A 16,732-nucleotide genomic window follows, 5' to 3' on the forward strand; every position below is an offset into this window, starting at 1 on the left:
CTTGACCATACCATTATTCAAATTCACCATCCAAATCATACCTTCTTTTGTTAAGCTTCTCATATAGAACATCTGGTTTCATAAGTGAGATTTCCAATGCAAGTCCCTATAATTTGGCTCCCTCCTCCCCTCTTTACTAAAACTGCTCTCTATAAGTCTCCTCTGACACAAACTCTAATCAAATTCAATGTCTTTATCAGGTGTACCATTCTTCATTTCCTAATTTTACCTGATACATTTCCTTTAAACTGTTGCTTCAACTTAGACTTCCATGGGACTGCACAGTTCATTCTCTTCCTAAAATCCATGAATATGACAAGATGCATAATCTTGATTTTATGTCAGATTCCTCTGTTTCCATGGTCCAGACTCATCAAAACAATCTAATGACAAGAAATATCTGCCAATTGGTCCTTGAGTTCAGTCCTCAACATACAGATCATTATACAAACTCCCAGGTTAATTTTCTCTAATAATTATCCTCATTCCATACTAGTTCTGGCTCATACATCTACCTAATCAAATTAAAACTTTCCATGCCAACATTCAGGCTTACAGGTTACTTGAGAGACACGAACCTCCAGCACCATATCTGCCCAAATTCATTTTTGGTTAGACTAAAGGAAGTCTTCTCTCTTCCATCTCACTATTCTCTTTGCCAAATACACCTTTTAACCTCCTTAGACATTATTCAACCTATCTGAAATTCCCTACCATGTCCCTCAGTTCAAGTATTTCAAAATCTGCATCAAACGTCATGACATGCAGGAAACCCCCTAGGTTAAGCCCTTCTTCTCACTGCTCTATAAATCATACAAATGATACAATGATCATTTCCATCTTCATTGTATGGATTGATATTCTGTATTTACTATTCTGCTTGCAACATTCCCACTTCACCTGAGGTGTGCATTCTATTTCTCCTCAGGTAGATTATCAAAACTTAACAAAAAGGATCCATGTATTCTAATTATTTATTTATCTAATTATTTAACAATTCACATTAAAATCTTCCATGATTCTCAGTAGAGATCCATGCTCACCATAACTGTTTAAGGTGCTTTTACAGAAGTACTTGCCTGACCAATAAAAATCCCTACTGTATTAGTCAGGGTACTCCAGAGAAACAGAACCAATACGTGATATATATATACATATATATATATATATTTAGAGAGATAGAGAGAGAAATTGATTTACTATTATAGCAATTGGCTCACAACATTATGGAGGCCGAGACCCCCATGATCTGCTGTCTGAAGCTGGAGAACCAGGAAAACCAATGGCATAATTCAGTCTGAGTCCAAAGGCCTGAGAACCAGGGGAGCCAATGTTCAAGAACTGGAGAAAATGGATGCCCCAGCTCAAGCAAAAAGCAAATTCACCCTTCCTCTGCCTTTTTGTTCTATTCAGGCTTTCAACAGATTGTATAATGCCCACCTACATTGATGAGGGTGATCTTCTTTACTCAGTCTACTGATTGAAATGCTAATTTCTTCCAGAAACATCCTCACAGACGACTCAGAAATAATGTTTTACCAGCCATCTGATCATGCCTTAGCCTAGTCAAGTTGACCCATAGAATTAACCATCACACTATTAACTGTAGAACTAGTCAATGAATCACAAAATGCAAAAGCAATCAAATAAGTGAGCTATCATTAACATTTTACCTGTTCCATTTTGATCAGAAAACATTCAAGGAGTTCCCGAGAATTGTTACTGTCCAGGGATTTTTAATGTTCTTTTATTTTCTCCAAAATACAACTTTTTAAGTTAGCATAATTTTTAAGAAACTTGTCATAAGTTCCTGGGAAATAATCAATGAGAGCAGGAAAATTATTGCAGATCTAAAAGAGAAAAAAACCTTTAATGAATAAAACCATTCAATGGAGAAAAATATACCATATCAAAGTCATGGTTAGAAACTGGAGCTACAAAGATGAATAAAAGACAGTCTTTATACTGCACATATAGGTTTTACTGTACATACAAAATAATTCTTTATGCTGATTGAAAGATGAAGAAGAAAGCTCTGATCAGGTAATCGAATACGATAACCATTTCCTAAGCTCATACATAGTTTCTATAGTATAAAAGCATGTTCATATCTATTTTCTCATTTTCTACATCAATTCTTTCCTACAACCTTCAGATATAGAATGGCATGAACTGCTATGATTCATATTTTGTGTGATGAGTACAGAACTTAAGGGAGTATGGGTAACCTGATGTGGAGCACAAAGTTAAAACCAGCTGTCTCTAGTTATAGCAAGTAGCTTTGAAAGTAGAATTAGTAATTTAGAACTGAGGGGCATGAATATACCACAAACCCAACATTGCATTTTAGGTCACTGTCTTACACAATGTAATAGGTAACTGTACCAGAGAGGTAAAATGACTTATCTAGTATCTCATAACTATCATTTATGCAGAGTGCAGGACAATGCAGCTAAGCACAGGGCAAAATTGTGATGTTTGTTGATGGTTCATACACAATAAAACTCAATTTTTTTCAATGTATTATATTGAGATCATAAAGGGTGATATCATTATGTAATTTCGGATGTACATTATTATTTATCAATTTCTGAATAGACTGTGTCGAGCTCAACACCAGTAATTAGTGTTGAGAAAAAAATTAGTCTAATTTTTATCTGTCACCATGCATATGTGCCCCTTTATCGTTTTTGCCCACCCTCCAGCCCACTTCCTCTCTGGTAACCACTAATCTATTCCCTTCATCTATGTGTTTACCTTCCACCAATGGTGAAATCATGCAGTATTTGTCTTTCTATGTCTGGCTTATTTCACTTAACATCATCCCCTCAAGTTCCATCCATCTTGTTGCAAATGGGATGATTTTGTCTTTTTTGTATGGCTGAGTAGTAGTCCATTATATATTAATACCACATCTTCTTTATCCATCCATCTGTAGCAGGGCACTTGGGTTGCTTCCATGTCTTGGCTATTGTGGATAATGCTGCAATGAACATAGAGGTGCATAAATATCTTTGGATGGTTGGTTTCAAGTTCTTTGGATAAATACCCAGTAGTGGGATAGCTGGATCATATGGTACTTCTATTTTTAATTTTTTGAGAAATCGCCATACTATTTCTCATAATGGTTGCACCAGTTTTCATTCCCACCAGCAGTAGATGAGGATTCCCTTTTCTCCACATCCTCTGTCATATTTGTTATTTTTTGTCTTGGTATTTATAGCCATTCTGTCAGGTGTGAGGTGATATCTCATTGTAGTTTTGATCTACATTTCCCTAATAATTAGTGATGTTGAACATCTCTTTTCATGTCTCTGTTGGCCATCTGAATATCTTCTTTGGAGAAATGTCTGTTCATAAACTCTGCCCATTTTTATTGGGTGGTTTGTTTTTGTGTTGTTGAGTTGTATGAGTTCTTTATATATTTTGGAAATTAACCCCTTGTCAGGTATATTATTTGCAAATATCTTCTCCCAGTTGGTGCGTTGTCTTTTTGTTTTTTTCATGGTTTCCTCTGCCTTGCAGAAGCTTTTCAGTCTGATATAGTCCCATTTGTTTATTTTTTCTTTTGTTTCCCTTGCCTGATTAGACATGGTATTCAAAAAGATGCTGCTAATACTGATCTCAGGAGTGTACTGCCTATATTTTCTTGTAGAAGTTTTATGGTTTCAGGTCTTACCTTCAAGTCTTTAATCCATTTTGAGTTAATTTTTTGTGTATGGTGTCAGATTATGGTCTACTTTTGTTTTTTTGCATGTGGCTGTCCAGTTTTCCCAACACTGTTTATTGAAGAGACTTTCTTTTCTCCATTGTATGCTCTTGGCTCCTTTGTCAAATATTAGCTGACCATTTATGTGTGGTTTCATCTCTGGGCTTTCGATTCTGTTCCATTGATCTGTGTGTCTGTTTTTGTTCCACTTCCATGCTGTTTTGATTACTATATCTTTGTAGTGCATTTTGAAGTCCAGGATTCTGATGCGCCTGCTTTGTTCTTTTTTCTCTTGATTGCTTTGGCTGTTTGGCATCTTTTGTTGTTCTGTATAAATTTTAGGATTCTTTGTTCTATTTCCGTGAAGAATGTCATGGGGACTCTGATTGGGATTGCATTGAATCTGTAGATTGCTTTACGTAATATGGACTTTTTAACTATGTTTATTCTTCCAACTCATGAACATGGAATATCTTTCCATTTATTTATATCTTCTTTAATTTCATTCAATAATATCTTATAGTTTTCAATGTAGAGTTCTTTCACCTCTTTGGATAAATTTACTCCTAGATGTTTTATTCTTTTTGTTGTGATTGTAAATGCGATTGTATTCTTGATTTCTCTCTCTGCTAGTTTGTATTAGTGTATAGAAATGCAATCGATTATTATAAGTTGATTTTATACCCTCCAACTTTGCTGTAGTTGTTATTTCTAATAGTTTTCTGATTGATTCTTTAGCATTTGCTATATACAGAATCATGTCATCTGCAAACAGTGAGAATTTCGTTTCTCCCTTTCAATTTTTGATTACTTTTATTTCTTTTTCTTGCCTAATTGCTCTGGCCAAAACCTGTAGAACTATGTTGAATAGAAGTGGCAAGAGTGGGAACCTTTGTCTAGTTCCTGTTCTCAGAGGGATGGCTTTTAGTTTTTCATCATAAAATATGATGAGTTTGTCATATCTAGCTTTATTATGTTGAGCTACTTTCCTTCTATAACCCTTTTATTGAGAGTTTTTATCATAAATATGTGTTGGATCTTGTCACATGCTTTTTCTGCATCTATTGAGAGGATCGTGTGATTTTTATACCTTATTTTGTTAATGTGGTGTATCCCGTTGATTATTTGTGGATGTTGATCCATCCCTGCCTCCCTGGAATGAATTTCACCTGATCACGGTATATGATCCTTTTAATGTAGTGCTGTATTCGGTTTGCCAATATTTTGTTGAGGATTTTTGCATCTATGTTCATCAGCAATATTAGCCTGTAATTTCCCTTCTTTGTGCTGTCCTTGGCTGGTTTGGGTATCAGGGTAATGTTGGCCTCATAGAATGAGTTAGAAAGTGTTCTGTCTTCTTCAATTTTTTGGAAGAGTTTGAGAAGGATGGGTACTAAATCTTATTTGAATGCTTGGTAGAATTCTTCAGAGAGGCCATGTGGTCCTGGATTTTTGTTTTTTTGTGAGGTTTTTGAATACTATTTCAAACTCTTTACTTGTGATTGGTCTATTCAGATTCTCTATTTCTTCTTTATTCAGTTTTGGGAGGTTTTATGTATCTAATAATTTATCCATTTCTTCTCAGTTATCTAATTTGTTGGCATTGAGCTTTTCATAGTATTCTGTTATAATCCTTTGTATTTCTGCAGTATCTGGGGTAATTTCTCCTCTTTCATTTCTAATTTTATTTATTTGAGCCTTCCCTCTTTTTTTCTTATCGAGTCTGGCTAATGTGTTTGTCAATTTAGTTTATCTTCTCAAAGAACCAACTCTTAGATCCATTGATTCTTTCTAGTGTTTTTGCTTTTGTTTTTAGTTTTTATTTCGTTTATTTCTGCTCTAATTTTTAGTATTTACCTCCTTCTTCTGACTTTGAGCTTCATTTGTTCCTCTCTGTCTAGTTATGTTAGGTGCTGTTTATGATTACTTATTTGATATTTTTCTTACTTGCTGAGGTGGGCCTGTACTGCTTTGAATTTCCCTCTTATACTGCCTTTGCTGCATTCCACCTGAGTTGGTATGATGTATTTTCATTTGTCTCCAGGTATTTTTTTATTTCTCTTTTGATTTCTTCATTGATCCAATGGTTGTTCAGTAACATGTTGTTTAGTCTCCACGTATTTGTGACTTTCCCGGCTTTTTTCTCGTAAGTGATTTCTAGCTTCATAGCATTGTGGTCAGAAAAGATGCTTGATATGATTTCGATCTTCTTAAATTTATTAAGGCTTACCAACATATGGTCTATCTTTGACAATGTTCCAGGTACACATAAGAAGACTGTGTATTCTGTTTTGGGATGGAATGCTCTATATATGTCTTTTAAGTCCATCTGATCAAGTGTTTCATTTAAATCCACTATTTCCTTGTTGACTTTCTGTCTGGATGATCTATCCTTTGATGTAAGTGGGGTGTTGAGGTCCCCTAGTATTACTGTATTGCTGTTCATTTCTCCCTTTAGGTCTCTTAATAGTTGTTTTATGTACTTTGTTGCTCCTGTGCTGGGTGCATATATATTTAGAAGTGTTATGTCCCCTTGGTGGAAAGTCCCTTTTATCATTATATATTGCCCCTATTTGTCTCTCATTTTGTTATCTCGGAGTCTACTTTGTCTGATATAAGTAGAGCAACATCTGCGTTCTTTTGTTTGCCATTTGCTTGCAATATCTTCTTCCATCCCTTCACTCTGAGCCTATGTTTGTCTTCAGAGCTGAGATGCTTTCCTGGAGGCAACATATTGTTGGGTCTTGTTTTCTAATCCATCCAGCTACTATGTGTCTTTTGATTGGAGAACTCAATCTATTTATATTTAGAGTGATTATTGATATATGAGGGCTTAATACTGCCATTCTATCTCTTGTTTTCTGGTTGTTCTATGTTTCCAATGTTTCTCTTCCTTTGTATTTATGTCTGCCATTTCATTTTGGTGGTTTTCTGTGGAGGTTTCCTCTCTTTTGCGAATTGTAGCTCTGCTCTGACTTTTTGTTTAGTGGTTACCCTGAGGTTTGTACGAAAAATCTCACTGATGAGATAGTCCGTTTTCTGATAGCCTTTGATCTCAATTAGCATAAGCAGGTTCCATCACTTTTCTCTTCCCCTTCTGAGTTCTTGTTGTCACACATTATTCTGTTTTGTATTGTGATTTTGTCACTAAGTTGAAGTGTTCATAGTTACTTTTGATGCTTTCCTCCCTTTTATCTTTTAAGTTATAATTAAGTATTTGCTACTCTGTTCTGACAGAGAACTGCAGTTTTCTGATTGTGTTTGTCTATTTATCTCCTTGTTCAAAGCTTTGTAGATCTTTGTCTTTTTGTTTCAGGTATTAGGGATTCCTTAATCATTTCTTGTAGGGGAGGTCTAGTGGCAATAAACTCCCTCAGCTTTTTTTAATCTGGGAAAGCTTTCATTTCTCCATCATATCTGAAGGATACTTTTGCTGGATAGAGTATTCTTGGCTGAAAGTTTTTGTCTTTCAGTATTTTGAATATATCATTCCATTCTCTTCTACCCTGTTAGGTTTCTGTTGAGAAATTTGCTGAAAGCCTGATAGAGATTCATTTGTAGGTTATTTTTGTCTACCTTGATGCCCTTAATAGTTTTTCTTTGTCATTGACTTTTGTCAGCTTTACTATTATATGCCTTGGAGAAGGTCTTTTAGCATTGAGGTAATTAGGAGTTCTATTGGCTTCATGTGTTTGTAAGTCTGGTTCCTTCCCCAGGTTTGGGAATTTCTCAACTATTATTTCTTTGAACAAGTTATCTTCTCCTTTCTCCTTTTCTTCTTTCTCTGGAATACCCATAATCCTTATGTTGCCTTTCTTTAGTCAGGAATTTCTTGAAGGACTGTTTCATTTTCTTTAAATCTTAGTTCTCTCTCCTGCTCCATCTGAAGCATTTCTATGTTTCTATCCTCTAAATCAGTAGTTATTTCCTCGATAATTTCAGCTTTATTTTTTAAAGATTCTAGATTAATTTTTATCTCATTAATTCTGTTCTTCATATCCAGAATTTCTGCTTTTATTTTTTAAATAATTTCAATCTCTTTGGTGAAGTATTCCTTCTTCTCATTAATTTATTTCCTGAGCTCATTGAATTATCTTTCTAAGTTTTCTTTTAACTCCTTAGCTTCTTTATCACAGCTATTTTGCATTGTCTGTCATTTAGATTGTATAATTCTGTGATTTCAGGTTCAGGTTCTAGAGATTTGCCATTTTGCTTCTGCTCTGAATTGTTGCTTTAGTTTCTCATGGTGTTTGGTGAACTAATCTTTTCCTAGTGCATTTGTGGTAGTATCAGGTCACCGATTCCACCTGTTTTCATTGCAGGGAAGCAGGAGCCATGTTTCTGATCCCACCCCATCTGCTGGAAGTTGTGTGGGTACAGTGGGTGCTCCCACCAGCAGGGAAAGTGTTTGCACATGGGCTCAGGTTTTCCACTGTGCAAAGGTGTATTCTCACTTGAGGGGCTGCAGTGGTACTATGGACACTCACACTGGCTGTGTTTGCATGCACACATATATGTACTTCCATGTCTTCTTATACTCACACGAGCCGCTATGCTTGGTGGGCAGGGCTTCGTCGTGGGGTCTGAGCATGGACCACTCATTGGGACTGCAGCAGCAGGATGGGCTCTCCCACTGGCCAAGAAATTGTTTCCACACAGGCCCAGGGCTGCCACCACTCCTTCCCACAGTTTCACTTAAGCATAGTCCCACTTTCGAGGCTGCAGCAGTACTATGGGTGCTCACATTGTCCAGGAAAGAACACATGCACATGCACAGGGCTGCCAGGGAAGCAAAGGCGTGTGCTCACCTACGTCCACCACTTCGCATGGAATCAGTCCACCCACCTAAAAATGTATAACTGTGTGGGTCTCTCAGGCACTCTGTTGTGCTGTTTGGGTATCCTACCTTCATCAATGAATATCAATTTAGTTGCAGTTCAAAGGAGGAAAGATAAATGGAGCATCTCACTCCTCCGTGTTGCTGACATCACTCAAAACTCAATCATTTTGTCATCACCAAACTGGTTATCTTGTCAGCTATGATCCCAGCTGAAGCATCAAACACCCCGACTCTATCCAGAATTTCCTGGCACTGTCTGTGCTCTCAAACTTTCTCCCTCCTTGATATCCTAAATTAGGATATTATTGTCAATGTAATGAAGAGGTTATTAAATGTTATTGCGTGACAAGCCTCGTGGGTAATGAATGCATTTCACCAAGGGCTTGGATGGCTATTGAGTGCAATGGGCATGCTTTTAGGGCAGTCACCAAGACACTTTAGAGAAACTGGTCTTTGGGGTTTAATTGAGAAACTACTGGACAGGGAGCCAATGAACTTCAATTCCAGCTCTATGCTTGGGCATTTGTTTACTTGTTTGTAAAATAAACGGTTGGCTATTTTTCCCAGATGTTCACTCCATGACACTAAGCTCTGGGCAGGACTATCGTATTCAAACATGCATTTCACAGCTTGGTCCATACAGAATTTTGGACTTGTTGGAGAAAGGAGCATAAATGTTTTCTCAGAAAGAAAGGATCTTGGTCTTCGTTGGATCCATGGGGATTACAGAGTCCTGATGTTATTGTTGAATATTTCCATCAAATTTAGAAAATTCTGATCTTTGTAATCAAATAATTATGGAAAATAATGGAGCAGATCACATTGCAGGGAGCACAGCTCAGGATAAAAGTGAGATCAAAAGAATTGGAAATATTTTTTAAATATCTATAAAATATACACATAAAAGTCTTTGTCTTTGAGGTAAGAGGAAACGATAATCTCTAAAGCAAAACTTAAATGAAAATTACCTAATCAGGTAAATTCAGCATACATAAAATCAACACATTGCTTTTCCCTGCAACATGAATTGATCATCCCATCATGTCTAATGTAATAATGGTTTTTCCAATACCCCATTCACATTCACTGTCTGTGTTTATACCCTTCTAACCCAAGGTACCTGTTATTTTGGGGGGAAAAATTGAAAATTAAAGTGGTAATTTCATTTAAAATATAGTATTAGGTTCAGAGCAACATTTAGTAGAAAGTATAGAGTGTTCCTGTATACTCCTTCCCCCCAGCCATGGAGAGACTTCCTCACCATAAACATTCTGCACAAGACTAGTATATTAGTTGCAATCGATACCAACATTGATACATCATAATCAGCTGAAATACACAGTTCACATTAGGGTTTACTCTTGATGTTGCATGTTCTATGGGTTTCGACAAATGTATAATAACATGTATACAGCAAGATAGTATTATACAGAATAATTTCACTGCCCTAAAAATCTTATCCTCTATGCTATACCTACTCATCTCTCTCTCCCTCTAATGCCTGTCAACAACTAATCTTTTTGCTTTCTGTAGTTTTACCTTTTTCCTGAATGTCATGTAGTTGGAATCATACAATATGTAGCCTTTTAAGGTTGGCTTTTTTCCATTTAGTAATATGCATTAAATGTTCTTCATTTCTATTACAGTTTTTTGATGCTAGCATTTCTTTTGAATCCTTCTTAGAATTGCCGTCTCTCTGGCTACATTACCCATCTCTTCGTGCATATGATCTACTTTGCCCCTAGAGAGCTCAGTATATTAATCATAGTTATCTTAAATTCCTGCTATGATTATTCCAACATCCCTGCCAAATCTGAATATGGTTCTAATGCTTGCTCTGTCTCTTTAAATTGTGTGTTTTGGCCTTGAAGCATATCTTGTAGTTCTTTGCTGAAAGCCAGACATGATGCACGGAGTAAAAGAAACTGCAGTAAATAGGTTTTTAGTAATATGGTGATAAAATATTGGGGTAGGGGAAGTACTCTATAGTCTTGAGAATAAGTCTTAGTATTTAGTGAGCCTGTGCCCCTGAATTGTGACATTTCCAAGTACTTCTCAATCCCCCGCCTCAGGTGAGACAGGAAAGTTAGCGGAGTCTGGAGTTGGGTACAGTAGTGCTTCATTATCTGCAGGGGACACATTCAAAGAACCCCAATGGATGCCTGAAACCATGGATAGTATCAAACCCTATATATACTATATTTTTTCCTATACATACATACATACATATGATAAAGTTTAATTTACAAATTAGGCATAATAAGAGAATATCTGAATTGCCAGCATCACTATTCTTGTGCCTTGGTGCCATTATTAAGTAACATAAGGGTTACTTGAACACAAGTACTACAATATCACAATAGTTGATCTGATAACCAAGATGGTTACTTAGTGACTAGCAGACAGGTATCATATACAGTGTGGAGACACTGGACAAAAAGATGATTCGTGTCCTGGGCAGGATGGAGTGAAATGGAACAGATTTCATCACTCTCCTTAAAACACTGCACAATTTACAAGTTTGGAATTGTTTATTTCTGGAACTTTCCATTTAATGTTTTTGGACCATGGTTGACTGTGGGTAATTGAAACCATGGAAAGTGAAACCATGAATAAGGGTAGATGAGTATATTTATCTTTCCCAAGGTTGCTTAGGTTCTCATAAAATATCAGTAGGTAGGTTTCTGGAACACAGTTTCTCTTGAGAGCAGGTCTTGTTAAGAAGAGCAGAATGCCCTGGGCCTATTTCAAAATGGCTATTTTTCCCTTCCCCTGCCAGAAGCAAGAGAGAATTTTTCTCTAGTCTTCACTAGGAGAACGTAGTAGGGCTCCTGAAGGCAGAATTCTCAAAAGTGAACCCTTCTGTTCCCCTTAGACACAACTTATAGTTAGGGAATACAGGGTGAAGCATTATTATTAACACTTTAAATCTAGCTAAGTAAAATTTAAAAACTCATGTTATAACCTCACATTTGCGAATTCTGCAGAATAACGTGGTAGCACATATTTCTTAAAATCTATAAAAATCAATCCAGTAAGTAACACATGCTGATAGTTTTAAAATAATCATGTGTTTACAGGGAAATCACAATTGATGAGGGCTGCACTAAGAGATACCCAGGCAATTAAAACCACAGATAGGCATCATTCCTGATGGGAATTGTAGGAAGGGGCCTTGCAAGAAACTCTCAGATGTGTCAGTGAGGATGACTATACAAATACAGTCAATAAAGTGAGAGTACACGTCACTTGTTTCATGCTCCATAAGGATGTCATGAGATCATCCCCACGCTGTCCACTTGACAAGTTTTCCCTGGTGAAATGTTCTGGAATAGGTAACCCATTTATGCTATGGGAAAAACATCGCTCTTTAACTCTTTGAAAAATGATACTCAGCCTTCTACGTTTTTTTTTTAATTTTATTTATTTATTTTTTCCCCCAAAGCCCCAGTAGATAGTTGTACATCATAGCTGCACATCCTTCTAGTTGCTGTATGTGGGACGCAGCCTCAGCATGGCCGGAGAAGCGGTGCGTCAGTGCATGCCCAGGATCCGAACCTGGGCCGCATAGCGGAGCGTGCGCACTTAACCGCTAAGCCACGGGGCCGACCCTCAGCCTTCTACATTTGTGATGTAATGATTTGAAAATAAAGAAACCTGGGGAAGAACAGGATTAAACGACCTTTTATATTCACTCTGTATACACTATCATGGGTGTACACAAACACAACAAGCATAGATACACAAAAGCTCCCTTGGCTCTCTGCTTCAAACCCTCCCCCCTCCACATGAGGGCTGGTAACCACTGCCCATAAAGACAGATTTCACTGCCCCTGACATGTTTGCAGGACAACCTTAGAGATGAGAACAGTTGTTAACGTCAGAGTTGCAGAGTACAGCATCACTCAACATTCTTTTCTCTCAACTCCTCCACAAGGCAGTGGGCTTCCTCTTGAACTCTCCTCAGCGCTCCTCTTCCCCATCCGCAAACTCCACAGGGTCAGAAGGGAGAAGTGCTGCATCTCCCTCAATCTCTTTCCATTGCTGAAAATGATTCCTACCTTGAGGGGAAACCAAAACTGTAAGAGAGGTCCTAGGCAAGGAGGAGGAAGCTGACACCTGGGAGCCTCATGAGTGAGCCAAGCTCTGGTGGGGAGATCCTTAAATTCCTGTTTTCCATCCTCCTAGCCCCCATTACCAAAGCTGAACATGTGCATACACGCCTACCATGTTCTTTATTAAGTCTTTCAATCACTGGCAAACTGCCTCTACCAGAAAACTCCTCTACCAGATGAGTCAGAGCCTCCTTCACTGCTTCATATCCATACACCATCACAGTGCGCCTCATGCCAAAATACAGAGTGAACACAGGGCCATAGACTTTTGAGAGCTAGGAAATGGAAAGCAGGTGAACAAAGAAAAGTATTCTCTTTTTGGTGTACATATTGTGCCTGATTCAGACAATTATCATCCTATTTTTGATGTTTTTATTCTGCCACATAAAAATTCAAATATTTATGAATTTTATACATAAACATGAGATGACTGGCATAGCTGTGATTTATTGAGGGCTTCCAGAGTACCACGCAATTCCCTGAGCATCTGATACACAGGTTATAATTAATCATCACATCAACGATTAAGTTAAGTTTACTTACACCATTTTACAGGTAAAGAAACTGAAGTTTAGAGATCCAAAAATTGACTCTTATTCCCAGGGTCCCACAACCAATAAACAGCAGACCCTAATTTGAACCCTGCTTGCTTGATCTCTGACTTCTGAGCAATTTATTAGTCCCCAGTGCCCACCTTGGGACCAATAAATAGCTGACTTCTTCAGGATCATCTGTAAATTGCTTTCCATTGGTATTTTAATTCAGTAACTTTTTGAGAAATACTAGAAATCTGTATTTTAAAATATCATCCCAGATGATTCTAATGCCCAGCCCAGTTTGGAAACTGCTGGTGTTATTAAAACAGAAAGAGAGCGGGCACCAGAGAGGCAGTGCCAGGACCTGTAGCATCTCATGGAAGAACAATTTCTCCCATTCTGCAGCACTCATTGGGCTCATACAGCAACTTTTTGGAGATTTAAAAGGACTTTGGCCCAACCAGAAAACATCTCTGAATAATTCTTTTGTTCACTTATGTTTATCATGACCACATACCCACTTCCTTAGCACCAGGAGTAATTCACTCTCAGAGAACTTTAATTTTCATGGGTAATCTGACCATATATGTAAAACATATATATACAGTAAACACAGTAGATGACTTCTTGAGTAAAATCTCTACTCACAAAACACCCCCATTGTCATTTATCTTCAGGCAAAAAATCACAACAAATAACTGAAACAAGAAGGGCAATAACATCCCCCCTTCTTTTACCACTTTACTATTTTGATTCTACCTTAAAATGGTTAAATATTTCTCCCCTCCCAAAATGTATTTTTTCATTCCACTATTTCTGACACTGACAGGAAAAAAAACAATGGAAATGTCAAAATCCACAGGGAGTATTTGCTGTAAAATTATATGTTTTAATTCTTTACTTCCAAAAATATGTTTTATTTTAAGGTAAGCATTAATTTCCTTACACATTGCAAGCCACCAGAGAGCATAAAACATGCTTATATTACTTAAGGATTTGCTGATATCCTCAACATCTAACTGTAGGACATTTCCAATAATTGGGAGAGGAGTGGTGCAAGGCAGGAGCTTACTATTCCCGGAGCTGTTTCCAGAGTGAAAAGAGAAGCAAACAGGAGAGATAGACTATGAGGACCACAACCGGGTCCAGTGATGCCCTCTCTTCTTATGTAGACAATTGCAAATCTGAAATCTAAAGCTTTTATAACACTCTCTGCTAATTCAACTTGTGACCCTTTCACGTATAGTGTGATAAGACGGCTACATCGGCTCTAATCTGTTCTCAGTGGAATTGGGCGTACAGATAAAGATGAAAGTAAAATGTTCTTTATCATTGTTCTCCTTTTTTCCAATGTTCCACCATGGAGATTCTGGCTAAATTGGTTATGAGTGGGACCCAGGTGTTCATAATTATTTTAAGAATACACCCGAGGTGATTTCAATATGCAGCCAGGATTAAGAAATACTAAAGTAAATTATTTGATCCAAAAATTGCTGAACATTCTATATTCTCAGACTGATGACCTATTGGGAATTTATGACTTCGCATTGTATTGCAATGTATCTTCTGACTTGTAATGTAAAAAAATGGTTAATCTGTAATTTTTCATCAAACACTACCATACTATAATGCATAATGACATTCTGATGAACAATGAACTGCATATATGATGGTGGTCCCATATATTAATGCCATATAGTTTAAGTGGGTAGTAGGCTATACCATGTAGGTTTATGTAAGTACTGTAGGGGAGGGAGAAATTTTCCTCTACCCTTCTAGGTTTTTCAGGCTGGTCTAAGAATTAAATTGACATGAGACAGATTAACATGAGAAAAAAATTGAAGTTTAATAACATATATGCATGGGAGAAACCCAGGAAAACCGAGTAACTCACCAAAATGGCCAAAGCCCTCACCTTAAATGCCATCTTCAGCTAATGACAAAAAAAAATTGGGAGTAGAGAGAGTCAGGGACTTCAAAGGGAAGGAAGACAATTCATACGTAGACGAAAAGGAGAAAATATTTGGAAAACAGTGTTTGTTTGGAAACACAGAAACAGAACAACACAGAGGAAAGCCCAATAAACAGGCTTTTCTAGGTGTCTCCCTGTTTCGTTATGCTAAGGTGATAGCTTGCTTCCTGAGACAGTTTTGTTAATCTGAATTCTTTTATGCAGTTAAGGAAGAGGTAACAAGAAAAACTTTCTGAGTCTTCTGTTTCTTGAAAATAATCAGCCTAAAATAATCTTCATGTTAAAGAGACACATTTTGGCCTGGCAAATTTTGTTCCCCTTCAATACACTCCATGATGTTTGTGCAATGACAAAATCACCTAACAACACATTTCTCAGAACATAGTCCTGTCATTAGGTGACATATGACTGTGGTATAATTCAATAATTCAGGACTTACCATAATTAGTACCTCCAAAATAAATATTGAGTTAATAATTGCAGCACCGCTTTATTAAAATTGTGGTTAGAAAAGTTGGGTTTGTAACATTTCAACTTGAGTGATCCCAGGTATAGATGAATCCTTTATGCAGGACAGAGAAGCGGTAGTTTGGAGTTTGGCTCATAACTCTAGACTCTTAAAGAAGTGCACCAGCTTATGTTGGATAAAATAAGCTCCATGGCTCTCTTTAGAGCATTGATTTTACTACTGAAGAGATGGTGTCTCTGTCCTGCCCTTCTTTCTGAGAAGGCTCCTGTCTGGCCCTTTCTCTTTTCACAGATGAAAGAATCATAGATATTTCAGAGATAGAAGTCATTTCAGAGATCAATTACTTTATTTTTACAAATGGATATGAAATCTCCACTTTATTTTTTTTAGCAATGAAAACAATACATTAAATAGTATGTTATATGGATCAGCAAAAATTTTAAAATTCACTGAAAATGGTGTTTCATGTGTAAGTGATTAACCCTAAATTCAAATTTACAGATTTATAGCCAGATAATTGGAGAGGACACTTGGGGTGATCCAAAGAACAAAACAGTTTGATACTAGAAGTTACAGATGATGTCTGCTGCCTTATATCAGCCACAGTATCTGATTTAGCTCTATCTGTTTTTATTTGCATAGCATCAGGAGAACATCATTCATCTGGTAAAATCGACAAATGTCAACACCATCACTTCAACACTCCTGTAATCCCAGACTGTTCTCTGGGACCTCCTACCCAGAAATCCCAGCACCCTAAGCTTGTAACTCACTCCCAACTGTACCTCACCTCCCCTACACACCTGTAGACCTCAGTGGCAGAGGCTGGGAGAGCCAGAAATTCGATGGTGAGCCAGGCTTCAGGACAACTGAATCCCAGTAACTGGGCTCCTTAAAATTGGAGCTGTGGTCTCTGCACATCTCACAATCAACCAGGACCCAAATGGAGCCAAGGCTGCAAGAGCCCTGGAGATGAAACAGCCCCAGCAAGAAGAGTCTTATGTTCACTGAGCTCAGACAGCAGCCTTTTGCAGAGTTAAAAAGGATTCTGTTACCATCCAGAGGCCGTCAGTGAATAACTCTTTTGTTCA

The 16,732-nt window shown here is 37.4% G+C and overlaps 1 pseudogene; it reads left to right on the forward strand.

The window, feature by feature from the left end:
* The window catches only part of LOC131407284 (cytochrome P450 2C9-like), a 556,896-nt pseudogene that overhangs the window by 482,824 nt on the left and 57,340 nt on the right, over positions 1-16,732 (forward strand).

This window comes from Diceros bicornis, chromosome 6 (genome assembly GCF_020826845.1).
Source record: "Diceros bicornis minor isolate mBicDic1 chromosome 6, mDicBic1.mat.cur, whole genome shotgun sequence".
Classification (NCBI taxonomy): Eukaryota; Metazoa; Chordata; class Mammalia; order Perissodactyla; family Rhinocerotidae; genus Diceros; species Diceros bicornis.